At 42.4% G+C, this 20,649-nt stretch overlaps 1 long non-coding RNA gene across 1 annotated transcript; it reads left to right on the top strand.

Moving 5' to 3' along the window:
* Nucleotides 1-2,439: 2,439 nt before the first annotated feature.
* LOC149874506 (uncharacterized) lies at nucleotides 2,440-19,891 on the top strand. The gene is made up of 4 exons (XR_016439950.1): nucleotides 2,440-2,576; nucleotides 12,743-12,860; nucleotides 13,043-13,156; nucleotides 14,426-19,891. It is a non-coding gene; the product is annotated as an uncharacterized LOC149874506 (long non-coding RNA).
* Nucleotides 19,892-20,649: the final 758 nt, after the last annotated feature.

The following is a 20,649-nucleotide window of genomic DNA, read 5'->3' as shown; positions in this document are numbered from 1 at the left end:
GTCCCCACATGAAAAATGCCATGCCCCATAGCCAGGTTTAGAAGGAAACTGAGTGGAGCAAACCATTTGGCAAGGAAACCAAACAGATTCTAAAGTGGTCAGAGATCATTAAAACCGTGGTGGGAAGCATTAACATAAATATACTTGGCTATCATTTTATTACAATGTTTGACTCTCAGATTCATATAAAGAGAAGTCAAGTAAAGACTCGATTTTTCCCCTCCTGCCTACTCACAGGAGCAATAACTTATCTCATAAATTGATGTAAAAAAACCTAGAACAAAAGGGATTTCAGCTTCTGAAATCCAACACAGCATTATGCATTAAGCAACTGTCAATGGAAATAATGTGCTTCTCAAGATGGACATTATCATTGCTTTTCCCTATCTGCCTGCCTGAAATATGAGCTGTGCTCTCTTAAACTATTAAAAGGCAATTCAAATGGATAAGAGTGGGCAATGTCTGACATGATAGAAGGAAAAAAGAAGGAAATGGGTAATTGGAAGGGATTTATATATCTCTCAACTTGGAAATCTTTCCATTTCAAAGTGGCTCTGGCCATCCCTAGTTAAAAGGGCAGACGGTGTTATAACTGGATTCATGAGGAGCCGACATCTCTCTTTGTAAAGGTGGCTGCATTTTAGTAACTAAGTGGCTCCTTCCAGGCTTTTCTGAGCTCCAGGCAAATGAGAGGAAATACTTCTCCCCCCCTTTCCACTTTCCTTTCCACTTCAAATCATGCTCCATTTTATTCTGATGATTAAAGAAAATAAACCTGAATGGCATTTGCAATGGCTGTAGTAATCTTTCTTACAAGCAGCTGTTTCTTAAGAGAAATGGAAGGAGTTTAAACATCTATGATGGGCTAGTTTCTAAGTCCTTGACCTAGACCTGAAATTATCCTCATATAACTTTTCAAGAGAACATAGTATTTCACCCCCTGAGTGTGTGGTAGTCTTCAATAAGCCTCTGAGTAGGGCTGAGTTTCTGAAAGAATTTATATCCCTTTAGGGGCAATGTCTCTGGTTTATCTACATTTTTTAAAGTCATCTCACAGAATTAATTGATTATGGAAATTAGTGAAATACAGAAGATGTTAGATTTAGTGGCTAATAGAACCATACTGGGAGCATTAAACACCAGGTTGATTGTCTTATTTTACCTTTCTTTTGTTTTGTTGCTCCCTTTATTCCATGTCTGTCATACTAATGAAATGGTGATGTTACAGAAATGCAGATTAAAAGTAATGTTGGTGGAACCCACATAAAGCATACTTCCTCCATGGGTACCACAGAGGGGATGCAGCCTTGAACTCTATTACTCTTTATGCACCTAAATGTCACTTTTGGCATATACTCAGTTTTGGATGTGGCTATGAGGGCAGCCAAGAAAAGGAGATAAGTGTGGCCAAGTTTCCACTCTATTTCATTCCCTGGACACCTCCAAGTAACTCTAACATATGCTTTAACCCATGCAGAAGCTTCCTCCAACTGAGAAAAAGAACTCTTAGTTTATTTATTGTGACCACAATCTCATTTATTCTCCCTTGGAAGATGCTCGTGAACATTTTTTTCCATCAGCCATTGCTGGGATCACCCTCTACACTGCTTTCTATGAACATAATTCCACATTTATTTAGGATGAATTCCATTTTATCCCCTTAGATTGGACCAGGACAATGTTACATGTAGACTGTAAAGGACTTCTCAAAGTCTATTAATATCTATCTTCCTGAGAAAGAAGTTAAACAAAATGAAACCAGTATTCTTTCTGCTGTGCTTTTTCCCATTTACATACCTGGGTGTTGCACAGCAATTGTCTGGAAAGGAATTCATTATCATGGAGGATATACGACAGAGGCAGATAGACCTGGATCCAGACACCTCATCACATCTGGTGTTTTCTACCTGACAACAGTAGGCCTGATGAAATGATAGGGTTACCTTCAGCAGCATTGCACTATTCAAGATAGAAGGACCACCTTTAGGAAGGCCAAGACAACCTTTTACACTTGCTGTGGGGCAATTAGGGTAGCTCTCTCACTTTCCCTAAAGAGCTCCAGTAAGGTAATTGGTTGTGCCCTGGACCATGTATCTGCTAGTCTACCATTTCTGAAAGTTCATAGGATGAGTATGGTATGATTAATAGTAATAGAAGATGACTGATATTTTTTAAACTGATGTGAAAAAGATGGAAAAAACCCATCCAACACTTGTAGCTTTTTTATTTTGGGAACCGTTCTTTGCTATCCCTGCTTTGCTCAGCTCATTACAGAGGGAGTGAGCTCTCTACCAATACCATTCATCACCAGGAGAAGGAAGCACCTTCATGGATTATTTATAAAGCACAGACTGTTCAGCACAATATGGTTATAAAGTGAATACTATTCCTTATGTCTCAGACAGATGCAAAAGTTCAGACATGAATGGAAACTTATTTGGAAATCTTGTAGACATCACTGTTGAAAGGCTCCCTTTTGCAGATGGAAAGAAAACAGCAGAGGAAGACTAATGAGTAAAGTGGCAGCACGGAAGAAGATATGAAGTTGTGGTTGAAAGGAGATAGAAACAGGGCAGGTAAGAAGAAGTGCTGGAAAGAAAAAAGGAGCGAGTAAAAGATAAGAGTGGATCAGATTTTGTACCAAGATTTAGTGAGTAAGCTTGAACTATTTTGTACGAGGTGAGAGGTGAAGAGAGGGAGCAACATGGTCAAATAGAAGAGCAAGAGGATTTTTGGCTGAACTGGATGAGGTTGCGCTAGTAAAATGGGGGATAAATGAGGCAGGAAGAACAGTTTCAGAGTCAGGGATAACCTAAAGAGCTAGAGATCTTAGCTGAAACTGTGAGAGCAGGAGAGAGAAATTAGGGCTAGTTTATAAAGAGAGAGTAGAAAATAAGGACAGGACCCAGAGGGCAGGTCTAAAGAACGCAGTGACAGAAGGAGGACGGATATTGTAGAAGCAGTTGGAGAGCTCAGAAACACAAAGGCCTGAGGAGGAAACACAAAGACCTGGAAGGACAGATTGGTTGTGCTGAAAGCATTTGCTGGGTGGTAAAGAATGAGAACAGAGAAGCAGGCTTTTGATTTGGACAGAATGAGGTTATTGTTGACCTTGATAGGAGCAGTTTCATTGTATTGGAGAGTGCAGAATCTGAAATGCTAGAGATCCAAGAGGAGAGGAAATGAAGGAAATGGAAGCAAAGGGGAGGAGGAAATGAAGGTTGTAATTAAGGAAAGGCAAACTGAGGTCATGGGAAATTGTTTTATTTCTTTCTGAAGACACTAAGCTAAAATATTTCCTCTTAGCTTATTTATAGAAGGCAGAGGGACCTAGTTTCTTCCGTAAACTTCACCCAGTGCCAGTTTCTCCTTCTTTCTCTCTTTTTGGCATGCATGTGAAAAGCCTATTGTGCTTTAAATTGGTTTCAGCTCTACTTTTCCTTAGCAGAGACCTTGATTATACATACCTTAATCAAGTCCCCAGTGGGCTCTAGCAGTCTAGTATACCTGGGCATGAAGCCATCCATGCTTAGGAAACTCTTAACTAGTACAAAATGGTACAGGACATCTCTTTGGCATCTTGGACTGCATAACAACATCCAATCTGTCTTCTCTCTTTTTAGCTTCCAGGAGATTAGATATACAAGCTTAGTTCTTTTGTCTTTAACACAATAAATTGCCTGTGCCCTGGAAAAATATGAATTAAAAAACAAATGATTGCTTGAGAAGAGCTAAACTCCTAAGGGGTTCAGCTGTGAGGCTGTGGGCAAACCTGGAACCTAACACCTGGGACAAAAATAAATGTCATATATGCTAATACCATGTAAACAGTTATGAACCAGATCATGAAATTATAGAGCAGCAATTGGTCAGCTCTAAAAGGAATACTATAATATCTCTAATGCATCCATGTAGCTAAAGCTGAACAGGTATTTGCCATATTATTTCAAAGTTATAAAAGCCAAGGTAAGACACTGAACCTTAATAGACATATATCAAGGACATGGCACCTTTGCTGCTAGAACTCATGCATGTGGAGTCCCACAAGGATCAGTTCTCTTTGCAGCCCCAGTAAAATGTATAGCTATTTTGTGCAAAAGTAAAAAGGACTTGGGTACCATTATAGTGCAGATAGCACACAGCTTTAACCCACCTTTAGCTCATACCATCACTACCAAGAAAACCCAGCAGCTGGATGAGATTCGCTCATGAAAGAAGATAAATCTGAGGGAGGTGGAGGTTACACTGTGGGCAGAAGGAAGTCACTCAATGGAGTTTGCAGATGCAGAGCAATCTCCTTTGACAGAAAGTTCATACCAGCACTGGGTCTATTTAGTCCACAATTTAGGTGTGCTTCTTCATTCCTTACTTAAACTAAGCTCCATAGCCTCAGGTATAGCCATCTCTGTTTGTCCAGGAGCCTCCATCACATCATGGTGAATGATAACCTTTCTCAGTTATACATACCTTAATCAGTTCTCACGTGGACTACAGCTTCATACCTGAGCATGAAGTTGTCCAAGGTTAGGAAACTCCAACATTTCAGTATGCTGCAGGGAATCTCCTCAGCAACCTGGATGCTGTAAAGACATCGACCTGTCTTCTACATTAGCTTCCAAATCAAGTTCAAAGTTTCTGTTCTAAACGTTTAAGGCAGGGGTAGGAAACCCTTATTGGCTGGGGGCTGGAATGACCAACCCTAGCTCAGAGATAGGTGGATGGGCAGGCACTAGGATGTGCACACCACCAACATGCTTCACTGCAGTGGCATGGGGAGGACACCTACAGCAACCCCCCCACTGCTGGTAGTCTCAGAAGCCGTAAGTCTGTGGGCGAGGTCCAATGGTTCTGTGGGCCAGATTCAATCTGAGGGCCACAGGGTACTAATTCCTGTTTTAAGGTGCTCAATTTTTGGCCCAGTTCTATCTAAAATATCATTCAGGCGGCACTGAGATGAGGACTGTGACTGATAGCTCTGCTTCTCAGAGACAATGGAACTTTTTACTGTAAGGATAAAACTCACTTATACAGCAGACTAGAGATTTTTGGCAGCCAGTCCAAGAGTGTGGAACAGAATTCCCCCAGAATTAAGGGCTGTCACAAACCTTGCCACCATCTGCTTCAACTGCAAGGTACACTTCTTTGACCTAGCCTTCTCTAATATAAACACGTATCTGTGTGCACATTAAAACATTTCCCAAACAAAACACAGTCCACTGCACACATACGCACACACACGATTCTCCCTCTGGGGAGTAGATGAGAGAAAGAACGAACCACACATGACAGATATTAGCCACATTGCTTAATGCAATACTGGAAGGCACTCTGAATCTCTGGTGAAAGGGCAATAGAAGAATAGCACAGAAAAGAATAGAAATATCACATTAATAGCTTTAGATTCTGGAAAGAGAAAGATAAAATTACATACTGCCTGCATTGTTTGTATATGTACATGATGTGATTGTTTTTTCTTTTGCTGCTAATGTCAAGGGAAATTGATTTTATACACAATTAAAATGCTATTTATTTGCAGAAAATCTAGTTTTAAGTAGCAATTAGTCATTTTATTAAGTAACTTGAAGCCATTTACATTTGGTTATTTATGTTGTGTGCTGTATATGGACTGAATGGCCCTGCATTTCATAAAATCCTAACTTGCAGCACATTTTGTGCAAGGCTATATTTTGGTTTCTGTTGCTGTGTCAGACTAATGCTGTTGTTGCTATGGTAATGGAAATGTTTAAGTCTGCTTCGTCACCTTTGTCCTGCTATTTTTTTAAAACACACATTCATACTGCAAAGGCCTGGAAAATAGATGAGGGGAACAAATCCCCTCTTTCATTTATTTATCTGTATGTAGTGCATAGATATGTGCATGTATACTATATATACACAGCTACACACACACACACACACACCTATTAACAATGTGATTAAATTGATTTCATTTTCATTAAGTTTAAGAACAGGAATAGTCACTCCATCTTCTAAGTACGAATTCTGTGCCTCACAGGCCCTTAAATTTCACCCAATTAATTCTGTATTGGGCCAAATATATTGTGTACGGCTAAAGCATATCTTCCAGATAGGTGTGCAGTGCTGAACTGAAGGCATCAAAAATGAAGAATTCACCACTTCCCTTGGTTGGTTTGTTTCAAGGGTTAATTGCCCTCACTGTTTGGTGCCTCATTTCCAATTTGAATGTGTCTGGCTTCAGTTTCCAGCCAGAGATTCTTGTTATGGTTTTCCCTGCTAGATTAAAGAGCCCTTTAGCACCAGGTATTTTCTCCCCATGGAGGTACTTATACTCTGTAATCAAATCACCTCTCAATCTTCTTGATATGTTAAGCAGGTTGAACTTGCTAAATCGCTCATTGAAAAGCAGTTTCTCCAGCCCTTCAGTTATTTTGGTGGTTCTTTTCTGTACCTTCTCCAATTTTTCAACATCATTTTAAGTGGGGACACCAAAATTGTTTGCCATATTCCAGCACCAGTGTTACCCAGGCTAGACACAGAGGCAAGATCACCTTCTGGCTGCTACTTACAGTCCCCTATTCCTATATCCCAGGATCTCATGAGTAAGGGGTCTACCTAAATCACAAAGGAACTTACAATTTTTGCAGGTTGATGACAGTGTAGCATTCTTATTCTGCAGTCGTTTTGCAGGAGCCCCACCCCTTAGCACTGATTGATTCCTTGGCACTTTTCCCTCCCAGCAGCAAGGACTACTGGGGAGCCAGCATTTTATTTTTATTAAGTTTTTTTCCCCTCAATTTCATGGATTTTGTAGGCAATCCTGGATTTCGCTGTTTCTGTGAAATCCACAAAACTGCAAATGAAGAAGGTGCCTACCCATGAGCCCTTTCTGCTATAGCATCTCACTGAGAGCTTATATTCAGTTGCCTGTCCACTGTGATTCCTGCTTCCAGGACACAAAGTCACTGCTGTCCTGGATATAATTGCCCATTCTGTAGGTCTGACCTACATTCTTTGTTCCTAGATGCATATATTTGCATTTGGCTATAATAAAACACATTTTCTCTGAATTAGCCAGTTTACCAAGTGAGCTGGATTGCTCTGTATGTTTGCTCAGCATTATTTACCACTCTGCCCATCTTTGTTGAGCCACAACTGTTATCAGCAGAGATTATAGATGTACTTCCAGAACACTGATGAAAATGTTTAATACCACTGGCCTTAGCACATTTCCCTGTACTATAAAATTTGCCACTGACCACTACTTCTTGAGATGTGTCAATTAGCCAGTTATTAATCCATTTCATGTGTGTATTACTCATATAAATTATTGCTAATATTAATTCTAAGTGTTACTGTTTTAGTACAATAGTGCTAATTTTCTTCATCAGATTATATAGAACTAAGTCAAATGCCTTAAAATGTGTAACTCCAAGTCTATGTAGTTATGTTTAGCAAACATCCTTTTTATTCCATCAAAAGATGAAATCAAGTCTGTTTGACAAGACCCGTTTTCCATAAAACCATGTTGATAGCCATTAACCATATTCCTGTCTTTTAATTCTGTATTAATTTGAATCCTGTATCAACTTTTTCAGGTTAAATAAGTTACTCCTGGTCATCCAGTTCATTGTGCTTTTCCCTTTTTAATATTGCAACACCTTTAACACCCTTACAATCTTCTGGAGTTTCCATAGTATTCTAAGATCTATTAAAATTCACATCAGCCTCCCTACATGACTCTTTAAGGACTCTTGAGTGCAAGTTATCTAGGCCTGTTCATTTAAAAATGCACATCTTTAATTGCCAATAGAAGGAAAGTACTTCATCATCCACATCTGGACTTGTGATATATATAGTGTACATGTTCCTGTCATGTGATGAGCTGATGTTTCATCCTCCTATTCTAATGAAACATAAGAAAATGCTTAAGGTCTGCTGGATTGCTTACTCCCCAGTATGAGTTCTTAGAATATTATATTGCATGTAAGCTTCACCTACTCATGAGGCCATGATGTTATGCATGGAGAGATTTCAACACTGAAGGGAACAAAACATAAGAAAGAACTTCTTCACTGTCTGAGCCCCCAAAGTTTGGAACAGACTACCACCGGAGGCAGTTCAAGCACCCACTTTGAACGCCTTCAAGACACATTTGGATGCTTATCTTGCTGGGATCCTATGATCCCTGCTGACTTCCTGCCCCTGGGGCAGGGGGCTGGACTCAATGATCCTCTGGCCTAAATGTCTATGAAATCTATGAAGACAGTATCTACCATTTAATAAATAAAAATATGTGGTACAGCCACACCTAAACTGAAAAAAATTAGAAATTCAGCACTCCAAAAAATCACAGAATTAAAAAAACCCCATTAGGTTCTTTCAATTTTACGAGCACCACCACTATTTTCAGCCACATCTTAAAAAAAAAGAGTGAGCCCTTCCCCCTACTGTCAGAAAATGATTGTAGATGCTCAGGCGAGGATTCTGAGTTGCAGACCCCAAGTAAATGAAGAGGTCTCCTTGTAGCCCCAAGTGAGGAACCTAAATTCCAGAGAAAGGTGTAATTTCAGGCATGCCTTCGTCCTCAGCATTTCCTTGGCTACCTCTAGGTTCTCACCACCCTACTGAACAGGTGGGTTCTTGGCTTACCACTTTGAAGCACCTCAGTCTCATCACATCCTATGTTGGGGGCCCAGGCACCTAAGTCAGGGATCTGGACTCCATGCTGCGCCTATGTCCCTTCCTGGACCTAGCCCTTAATGACTAAACACAAATAGCACTATATAAACAATAAATATTATTAATATTCATTCTAAATGCAGTAAAAGTCACACTACTATAAAGATTTGCTCTTGCACCAAGAGCATAAACGTTCTAAGTGAATGTTTTTCTTGAACTGAAAAGGCTTCTTAAAAACTACAGCTTCACATCAGGAATAAATTCTTGCTCTGTCCTTCATGAGAGTCATACAATTGTCCATGCTATGCTATCATTGTAGATAACAGCCAGTGCACAAAGCTAGTACAAGGTGCCCTTGGGGTTGCAGACTGCAGATGGGTATATGCATGTGTTTAACGGTTCTTTCTTTTCTCTCTTCAAATTCCTGCCTTTGTGATTATAACAGAAAAAAGCAAACTTTTGACAGACAATCAGTGGACAACACTAAGATCTTCTACACCAGTGATACTGTACTGTTTTCAGCCGCATATTTGTCATGCTTAAACTTCCCTATTAAGCAAATTGAACAAAATGACAATTAGTCACAAGGTATCTAGGGACCAGCCTGCCACTACCATACCCCTCGAATGCACATGATATGCTGAAAATGCTTTTGAAGGTTACAGAGATTATTTGACTGCCTCACTACATCTGGAGGGGGGCGGGGGGCAGCCAATGTAGCAACACACAGCCTTATATCTTAGCTAAGTGTGGAACAACAGCATCACTACAGTTCAATATTCACCTACATTTTCCTACCTATCCTTATACTTATATTAACTTCAGGTAATTTATGATATACCATAGAGGAAATCCGTACAATTTCTTTAAGCACAGAGGTCTATTTGCAATTGTTATCCCACACCTATAAGACTAAACTGGAACAAGGTAGAAGGGGCATTTTGAAAAATTCTCCCAAGCTCTTCCTAAAATGTCACTGTCAGGTTTTACCACCATGCTTCCCTCTAGGAGTCATAAAGTCATCTTTTAGATTGAGAAACACACCAATTGTTAGAGAGTGCTTAGATATCTGGCAGAGTACATATTTCAAAGAGGCTTCAGTGATGACAGAGAATTCTTTAGAGACAACTTTCACTTTTTCAAGAAATAAGATACCAGCACCTGATAAAACAAAAGGCACCAAAACAAATTATTGTTTACATTGGTTCACTCAGCACACATCATCAAATGACAGAATATATTTAATGTTTTTTGCCTCTTCTATCAAGTCTGGATAAATGAAAGGTTCATACATATTGCGGTTACTTACCCATCTATATCACTTTGTTTGACATGATCATACCCACAGTCGGAAATGCTTATTATTTTTAAAAGATCTATTGAAACTTGCTGGAGACATTTTTACCTACAGTTACCATGACACATAGGGTAGGGATTTTTTTCTGTTTGTTTACTCTGAGAATGTAAAAAGTACTGTCAAAAGACACATTTTTGCTATTCCCACGTCTGACTCATCATCTAGTTATCCCTGTTTTTTCACAAGTCATCTACCATGCAAACAATGGAAAGAACAATGATTTAGATATAGAAAATAGGGGTGTGTGAAGCAGGCCCTGTTCGATTCAGATTCAGATTTGGCCCGAATCAAGCACAGTGATTCGATTCATTGATTCGGATCACTGTCCCTGATTCGATTCGGCTGAATCTGAATTCAGACATAGTCACAGCTTTAAATGTTTTTTCTACATACCTCAAGGTACTAGTGTGGCTCATGAATGCTGCAATGCTGGAGCAGATGAAGCGTCCCACAGGAGCCCAGGGGGGCCCTCTACATAATTGGCGGCAAACCCAAAAGTGGACTGGAAGTACTTCTGGTCCACTTCTGGGTCCGCTGGGGAGCACGCTGTGGGGGGCCCCACATTCCCCATGGCTTGTTGATTGGCCATGGGGGGGGACCCCAGGTGCCCTTGCAGACCCAGGAGGCACCGGTCGCTGAGCTTTGGAGGTGCCAGGGCACCCCCGGCATGCTCTCCAGCAGACCTGGAAGTGGCCCAGAAGTGCTTTTGGTCCACTTCTGGATCTGCTGCTGAGCACACTGGGGAGTACCCCGCACTTCTGTGGGATGCTCCATGCACCCTAGCATCTCAGCATTCATGAGCCACCTGCTACCTAGAGGTATGTAGAAAAACGTTTAAAGCTGTGTCTGTATCCGAATCTCCAAATCTTTATGAATCTCTCTGAATTGATTTGGACGGTTCCAATTTGATTCGGAGAGATTAAAGGGTCCTCTGATTTGATTTGGATTCAGAGAGTTGGCCACCAAATCAGGCCAAATCTCCACCGAATCGAATCAGGGACCAAAGCTTTGCACAGCCCTAATAGAAAACTGTCTACAATGCCAGAAAAAAACTGTCAAGTAATGAATCAGAGACTACTTTCTAAAATGAGCTAGATTTCAACTTGATAGGTGTCCTTTTATGAAAGGAATCTCTTTTTTTTCATACTGAGCCAGGGAAATGGGATTTCAAAATTCCTCTGTTTTTAAACTTTGGAATGCATGTAGTGAACAGAAACTACTAAAACTCACTGATAAGTGAACATGCTCAAAGACTTGAATTCCAAATATGCTGCAAGCCCTGGATTCCTTCTCCAGTTGTAACTCTAAGCTCTTCAGAGGAATAAACTGTATTAAACTTATCACCATGAATCAATTATTAATCGTGCAGAAATTAGACAAAATGGTCAATAATGTTATTTTCCCTACTTTTCTGTCTTTTTTCTTAAATCTTCCGCTTCTTCTACTCCTTGGGTGTTGTTAGTTGACAATGGCTCTGAGCTGTCACATACTGCTAAAGATTCTTCTTCTATATGTTAGCAGGTAGTGTTTTCTGTACACTGTGTCATTTGTTTGTGGACTTTTTAAGGCTTTGATTCCCCTTTCCCAAAGACAGGCTGAAACTTGACCTCCTGATTGTTCATCTCAAAAGCTCTCAGGAAAGCAAATAAATTAGGTTCCAATACAGGAAAAGATTACTGTATTTTTCTTTTTCTTTTTCAATTTTGAATAGATGCCAATCAACAAACCTGTGGCTAAAGGAGAAATCCCTTTAACTCACATTTTACTCCAGTTACATTGAGGACAAAGAAGCACATTGCACCATGTGCATGAATAGATGTTTTATTATTCAAAATGAGCTTCAAAGAGCATTACGTCCCCTATAGAAAATATGCAATCAGTGTTTAATTCAATGGTAGGATGCAAATTTAAATTCCCATAAGGGGAAGACTGTTAATGCCATTTAAATTGGTTGTAAATTACAGATAATACGCTTGAGACCCGAATACAGATTAGTGGAGTGCTGCTTTATGAATCCAGTCCTGCTTTGAACTTATTGTGCATATATCTACGGGCAATAAGAGAATGAGGACCGACTTCCACTTAATTTTTACTACCTATCCTTATACTTATGCAATAAAGAACATCCTACTTTTAAAATACGGAAGATTTAAACTATTTGGAAACTCCTTATGTTGTGGCCATATGAGCAGTTGTATATGTCTGCTCCAGTTCTTCAAGTTGAGAGAGCCATTCAGTTGCACAAAGATATTAGCCTGGAGGCATCAGCATTTTCTTACTTTATTAGTAATTGATATCAAATGCTAGCTACTTTCACTAATTCACTAGTGACAAGCATTAGGTTGAAAGGCAGCTAACTTCTTCAAGAATCTGTGACTGGCAATGCTTTTGTTGCTTAAGGCATACTCTTGAGCAATTGATTATATCATTCCATATAGGTAGACTCACAGAGTATTCTTTTTTCTATCTATATTCTACTTGAAGTACAGTTTTCCACCTGATCATTTCTTAGGAAAAAAACAAACTATTTGACTCCAACACTTTTAGTAAAATAATAATTAAAAACAATGTATTAATTTATAGAAATATGTTTATAATAATCCATAATTATGCCATATTCTCTGTACCTTATTATTGTATTTTGGTACTGTATTTTGGAGTGTCATTGCTTTAACACTTTTCTTGGTATTCCTTACTGCAATGCTACATCTGACTACAAACAAGCTTGGGGACGAATGACGCGGCCAGGGGCAACCCTGACCACATTATGAAGGATTTCAAGGCTCTGGGGGACAAGCTTAAGGAGATGGGGACGCAGGTGGTATTCTCCTCTCTTCTTCCGGTGAGTAGGTGGGGACGGTGACACGAGGCTTGCATTGGTGAGGTCAACCAGCGCTTATGCAGTTGGTGCCACCAGGCAGGCCTTGGGTTCCTTGATAATGACCCATGCTTTTGGGTGGGGGACTTGCTGGGGTGGGATGGGCTTCACCTCTCTCCTAAAGGCAAGCATATCTTCTCTTCCAGGTTGGCTGATCTCGGACGGCGAGCTTTAAACTAGCATCGCCAGGGAAGGGGTCCACAGGAAGACGAGGAGACACCACCCGAGCAAGACAGGTGACAAATGCAAGGAGTGCCCAGGTAAGAAACAGGGGTCCAAACAGTCTCCCAAATTGGAGGGTGGCACACGCAGGTAGGCAGGGCCTTAAATGCCTATATACCAATGCTCATAGTATGGGGAATAAGCAGGAGGAACTTGCCCTCTGAATAGCCAGTTCAGACCCAGACATAATAGGGCTTACATGAAGAAGAAACATGGTAGGATTCATCCCACGACTGGGCAGTTAGCATTAGGGACTATAGGCTTTACAGGCAGGATAGAGAAGGAAGGAAAGGCGGGGGTGTGGTGCTGTATGTCAAGGAGCAATACACATCCTTTGCCAGCAAAATGGGGTCAGAGGGGCAAGCAGAAGTGCTCTGGGTCAAGATACAAGAGGGCTGTGGGGAGAGGGATTTAATGGTGGGGGTCTACTACAGACCCCCCAACCAAGGGGAGGACCTGGACCAGGAATTTTCAGGCCAGCTTGCAGAGGCACTTAAGGCAAGGGATGTAGTTGCCATGGGAGATTTAAACTACCTGGACATCTGCTGAGAGGAACAATCAGCCAGGTCGGACCGTTCCAGGAGGTTCCTGGCTGAGATACAGAACCTCCACTTAATTCAGGAGATGCACAGTCCCATCAGAGGAAATGCCCTGTTGGACCTGGTCCTGGTCCTGGCCACAGGCAACAACCTGGTAAGGGGCCTCCAGGTTCTTGACCACCTGGGTGATAGCAATCATCGCTTGCTGGAATTCACCATCCAGCGCAGGGTATCAAGGGCCTGCAGCAAGGCAGTAGCCCTAGACTTCAAGAGAGCCAGCTTCAATGAGTTGAGATTAGTGGGAGAGGTGCTGGGGTTCTTGAGAGCAAGGGAACTCAGTGCCCAAGATGAGTGGTCATTCCTTAAGGAGATGATACTCTGGGCCCAAGGGGTGACCATCCCAACAAGAAGCAAGGGGGGCAGGAGTGCCCGAAAGCCCCCCTGGCTCACCAAGGGTGTACAGGAATGCCTGATTGCCAAAAAGGCAGCGTGCACCCAGTGGAAGGGGGGTGCTATCTCCAAAGAGGAGTATACCTCTTCTGCTCAGGCCTGTAGGGGGGCTGTTAGGAAAGCTATGGTGGACATAGAGCTAGGACTAGCGTCCAAGATCAAGGATAATAAAAAGTCCTTTTTCAAATATATAGGGAGGATGAACAAGGCACCGGGTAATGTGGGGCCCCTGCAAGATCCTCTGGGAAATCTAGTGGTTGCACCAGAGGAGAAATCAGACCTCTTTAACCAATTCTTCACCTCCATTTTCTTGTGCAGGGACCGGGACTTCCCCACCGTGATGCAAGATGGGCTTGAGGGGAACACCTCCAGACCTCAGGTTGGGGAGGACCGGGTTCGAGAGCTTCTGGAGGGGCTGGACGTGTTCAAATCAGTGGGTCCAGATGCTCTCCATCCCAGGGTGATGCTCTCCATCCCAGGGAGCTAGCAGGGGTTATTGCAGGGTCCTTGGCATGGCTTTACGAGTGCTCGTGGTGCTCTGGCCAGGTGCCAGATAATTGGAAGATAGCCCATCTTTAAAAAAGGGAGGATGGAGGACCCAGGCAACTATACGCCCGTCAGTCTTACCTCAATCCTAGGGAAACTCTTTGAGAAGATCATCAAGGAGCACATCTGTGATCGGCTGGCCTCAGAGATGATGCTCAAGGGCAACCAGCATGGTTTCATTAGGGGCAGGTCATGTCAGTCCAACCTGATTGCCTTTTACGATCAGGTCACAAAAGCATTGGATGCAGGTGTTGCCATGGACATAGTCTTTCTGGACTTCAGCAAGGCCTTTGACACCATCTCCCACCCCATCCTCATTAAAAAACTAGGCGACTGTGGCATTGATGCCTACACAGTCAGATGGATTGCAGATTGGCTGAAGGGTCGTACTCAGAGAGTGGTGGTGGATGGGTCATATTCAACCTGGGGAGAAGTGGGTAGCGGAGTCCCCCAGGGCTCAGTCCTTGGGCCTGTGCTGTTCAATTTCTTTATCAGCGATTTGGACAATGGGGTGAAAAGCAGCCTGTTTAAATTTGCTGATGATACCAAAATTTGGGGTGAGGTGAGCATGCTAGTAGGGAGGGAAAGACTGCAGCAAGACCTGGATAGGTTACAGGGGTGGGCTAACAAAAACAGGATGCGTTTCAATACTGACAAGTGAAGGGTGCTGCACTTGTGTAGTAGTAACCAGCAGCACACTTATAGAATGGGAAACTCCCTTCTTGAGAGCATGGAGGCAGAAAGGGATCTTGGAGTCATTACTGACTCCAAGATGAACATGGGCCGACAATGCAAGGTCCCGGTTGGCAGGGCTAACCGGACCTTGTCGTGCTTCCGCAGATACATTTCAAGTATGGCCAAGGAGGTGATCCTCCCCCTCTACGCAACACTGGTCAGGCCACAGCTGGAGTACTGTGTCCAGTTCTGTGCACCACACTTCAGGAGGGATGTGGACAACACTGAGAGGGTCCAGAGGAGGCCCACCCGCATGATCCAGGGACAACAGGGCAGGCCCTACAATGAAAGACTGCGGGACCTGAATCTGTTCAGCCTTCGCAAGAGAAGGCTGAGGGGGGACCTGGTGACCGTGTATAAACTCACTAGCCCAGTTTTTCTCCTGCCGAGCTGGGGGTTGGACTTGAAGATCTACAAGGTCCCTTCCAACCCTACTTCTATGATTCTATGATTCTATGAAGCTCTTGGTTTATCAGGCAGTTGTGATCCCCATTTTACTGTATGGAGCTGAGGCATGGACAATGTACAAGAGACACCTCAAGTCATTGGAAAAATACCATTAATGCTGCCTGCAGAAGATCCTTCGAATCCAGTGGGAAGATAGACACACCAACATTGGCATACCCTTGCAAGCAAACACCACAAATATCAAGGCAATGATCATCCAACATCAACTTTGTTTGATTGGCCATATAATCTGGAAGTCCAGCTCCAGACTCCCAAAGCAAGTTTTATTCTTCCAGCTCAGTGCAGACATACATAAAAAGGAGGACAGAGAAAACGCTTCAAGGATATCCTCAAGGCCAATTTGAAAAAAATGCAACATCAACATCAGCTCATGGGAGATTATCACGCAGGACTACCCTAGATGGAGGAAGAGTCTTCTACAAGGATCTCAGTTCTTGAAACCATACAACAACAACAGGAGATGGAAAAGTTGGAGCAGCAGAAACCACATGTGCTGGACCAAATCAAGAATCCAGAGACACAGATTCCACATGGAAACACATTGTAACAGAGTCATCCCAGATCAGCCTCATCAGCCATCTTTGGACCCACAAATAAGACAGTCATGGAAGACAATCATCTGCATCTATGAGGGATTGCCAAAGAAGAAGATTTTGTATATCCTCTGTTTTCTCTTTTGACTGTTTCTTGATAGGAAAATAACTTGTGGTAACAATAATTTTTATTTTGAGAAAACTAGGAATTTTAGGGGCTAGAGTTGCAAGTCATTAATCATGTGAGTGATCCTTGTGCATCTGAGTAGTTAGTCCCACCAAAGCCAATGGAATATGCAGGTCAGTAAGGACTAGATGGAATGGGCAATAAAATAGTTCGGGCCTGTTTCTGCTTACTTTTCAGATAAAGCACACACTTTGTCCATCCTTAGGAATGTGTATCTTTCAAAGTGTTTATGGCCTGTTTGCAAGGCAAACACCCCATTTTGTAGTTAATTTCTTCCAAAAGCAATTCTCTTGATCTGACAAGGGATGTGGAAGTGTATACCAATTATATACCAGAATGTATGCATGCACATGCATACTCCTGTTAGCTCAGGATCTCTCAGACTTTTGATTTCACCTTGTAAAATGCTTGCACCAGAATTTTTCTGAGTTCATAGAATTGATTACATATTCTCCCTAAAGTAATTGTGGAAAAGAAACCTCTGATCCCATGTTCTTCTCTACTTGCACTGTTTTGACAGTTTTCAAGCCAATCCATTTCTCCAATATAGATTGAAATCAATACAGTAGCAGATATGAATGCTGCATGCCCCCAGAGGCTGGGGGGGGATGGCAACCACCCACAGGCGACGGCCGCAATGGCAGCAGTGGGGGCATGGTGGCAGCAAGCAGGGAGCTCCCACAGGCTCCTACAGGCAGCCACAGTGGTGGGGGAGGGTGGTGGCAAGCACCAACCAGCAGTTGGCAACCACCCGCAGATGCCGCTGGCGGTGGCGGTGGTGGCCAGTGGCAATCAGGGATTGCACACAGACGCTGCTGGTGGTGTCAGCAGCAAGGGGGGTGGTGAGTGGTGACTGCCATCAGGCTTTTTGCAAGGGATGCACTGCCAAACTCAGGGGTGCACATACACCCACGTGCACCCCCTATGTGTCGCCAATGGTAGCAACACACACAAAATGTGTCTTGTCTTTTATTTTTAACTAAGGCTAAAAGAATTAGTTTCCCTATTTTAGTATAAGATTGTTCTTATATGTTATTGTCGCAGGGCACTAAGGGAGAGGGTCCTAAGAGCCAGACAGAAGCCTGCAGGTGCAGGTTACTATGGCAACAGGCTAACGAGTAGTTAGCCTGCATCTGCACCCAGTCAGCTGACAGGAAGAGGCAGGGCCCTGGGCAAATACAAACCCCAGGGCTGGGAGTAGAGAGTGAGTTCTCTGTCAGCAGCCGAAGGAGAAGAAGCTCACCGGAGAGGCTTGGCTGCCTGTTCTACTCTGGGTAGGATTAAGGGGCTCCAGGAGCTCACCAGAGACCCTAGCTTGTAAGGCACTTAGTGCTGGGAGAAATTTGATGTTTTAAAGGGACAGAGCACACTCAGAACCGCTTATATTATGTTATAGCCTAGGGGCTCAGATTTTAGTTGCTGTTTGACCGGTGGGTTGGGTTGAAGCTATTGGGGAAGGATAAGGCCTCACTGAGGGCCCACCACAGTGTGGGGACCCCAGTGTCAAAAAGGGGCACAGCAATAAGGGGGTAAGCAGACCCCAGCACCAGTGTGGGGCACAGAGACAGGGCTGTGGAGAGCCCAGTGAGGACAAGGGGCAGAGTTATAGCAAGGCCCAGGAGAGACAAAGTCAATACCATCTGCGAGGCTTGGGGTGTGGTAAAGGGCTAGTTTTGGAGCTACGTATCTAGCCCATAAGACTGAGGGTGTCCCGTGAATCATCCATTTTGAAGCGGGACGCCAAGGGGTCTAAGAACCCACAGAGTTTGGTGGGGTCCAGCAAGACTGTTACCAGACAATAAAATCAAGGGCAGCCTCCCTATATGAAAAGTACCAGCAAGACACAGTGGACAAGAAAGAGGGTGCCTGTTGGGCAGGATTGGGACGGTCAAGGAGCCCTAGGAGTATCCCTGGGGACCCCATCACGTGATAGTTATCATTTTAGAGGCTATCAAAAAGGTCCTAGTTCTCTGTGGCTAACAGTCCAGCTTTGGTCTACTTTTTTCTATGTTGTAGTATACAGTGATGATGATGATGATGATGTTGATTGCCAGGGGGGAGGTGCAAAATTCTTACCTGATTTGAGGACTTAAAGTGTTCTCCTATTTCACCCTGTTCAAGTCCCTGGAAAAACATTAGTACTTCTTCTTTTATATCAAACTTATATTTTATTTTAAAACTAAGTTACAAAAAGCAGAGAGAAAGAGGAGGACTTGGCTGGTACCATTTAGACGGGAATGATCTTGCTTTGAATGGGGGGGTTTGGCTAGATGACTTCCTGAGGCCCTGCCAGCCTTACTTCTCTTATTCTGTGGCCCATTCACCTATTGTGGTAACAAGCAAGGTGGAACTCTGTTGAGGAGGAGTTGCAGAGTGCACTTTCCAATGAAGGGCCACAACTAGTGGGGACACAATACATGGCAAGGGGAAAAATGGACTGAACATGCAGAAGCAGATTGATAAATGTGCAGTGAGGACACAATTTGGGCTGCAGAAGAGTGATTCAGTTTTTCAGATATTTCACTTTTTTTTCTCTTGGAACAGCAGCAAAGTATAGACTATAGTAGGTAGGCCTTCAGCTGTCTAATAATAGTATAGCATAGAGTTATTTGTATCTGCTTGGCTATGGCTTGGTTAAGAGAAGAGCAGGCAAAGAACTGCTAAGGTGAGAGAAGGACACAAGGTGTAAAACATTTTAGAAAAGTCATGTGAAATAGAAGGACCAAAACTAGGGTAAAGATTGCAAGGTTGCCTCAAATGTTTGGTGGTTTGATGATAGACAAGGCAAATTTTAGACAAGATAAAAACGTATGTAGGGAACAGAATTGGGCATCTGAACATTAAGTATAGTGGCATCTATTAGGAGTGCTTTTATTTTTTCTTTTACCTTATTTAGTAAGTTTTTTATATTTTAGCTAAGCAAAAGGGTATAAAAACCAGGTTCACTCTGGGATTTTTTGCTCTTCAGTCTTGAACTACAGTGCAAATATACCCAGTTAATACTATTTAGCACCTTAGTTTTGAAACTGAGGTAAGAAGGTCCTTTCCCTAATGGGCTGGTCACCCATTAGAAGCTTTTTAAGATTTTAAGACTGAAGAAATTTTGAGATTGAATTGCTTTCAAATATTAATAAGGTTGTTATGCCTTGAAATAAATGTGTATATTATACATTTTAAACATGTTTCTTGATATGCCTTATCTGTACTATTTAGTCATATCTTTTCTGTACTTTGTTATTGAATGTGCTATTGAAAAATTAAATATTCTTATACTGTGAGTATTTAATTTTGGTTGGATTTGCTCCTCAAACCTTTCTTGGTTCTCAGAAACCTTCTGAGAGTTATTAAAAGGAGTTATTGAATAAATAGTTTTGAAACCAAATAAAAAATTATGGAAGGCCTCTCAGATGTCCCTGACTGGCTGCATGCAGCTCCTGGACAACATGTTGTTAGGAATTGGGAGATGGCTCATCAGTTAAGTAGCTAACCAATTACTTAGTTTTGCAAGTGTTGTTTACTGCTCCAGAATAAAACCTGTTGTGTTATTCTTCTTATTCATGTATGCCTATAGTTATTTAATCCCATGATCACTATATGGTGTCAGGTGTGGTGAATAAGAAAGACTTTGAAAGACTTTGAGACCCAAACTGATTAAGAAGATCAAAAAAGTAAGCAATGCAGCCATATGGAGGAGCAAGGGTCTACATAAATGATCTGCCTGCCCAAGTTATTGTCTAAGTACAGTTGGTCATGGAAATGTTGTAACCTCCACCTGCCCTTCTACTGTTAGGCAATGTAGCAGAGAACCAGAGGGCATTCAGCAAAAGTTTGAGTAGTATCTAGTAGAGGTGTGCGAAGTAGACCCTATTCAATTCAGATTTGGCCTGAATCGGAGACACTGATTTGATTTGTTGATTCGGATCACTGTCCCTGATTCAATTCAGCTGAATACAAAGCTGAAGATTTGATGCTGATTCAGAGAATCAGTGATTCAGACACAGACACAGCTTTAAAAGTTTTTTCTACATACCTCAAGGTACCAGCGTGGCTTGTGAACGCTGTGATGCTGGGGC

The sequence above is a fragment of the Crocodylus siamensis genome, chromosome 1, assembly GCF_052110815.1.
Source record: "Crocodylus siamensis isolate JL-2025a chromosome 1, ASM5211081v1, whole genome shotgun sequence".
In the NCBI taxonomy this organism is placed as follows: Eukaryota; Metazoa; Chordata; order Crocodylia; family Crocodylidae; genus Crocodylus; species Crocodylus siamensis.
Note: the sequence above shows the minus strand (reverse complement) of the source record. Positions and strands in the feature narration are given on the sequence as shown.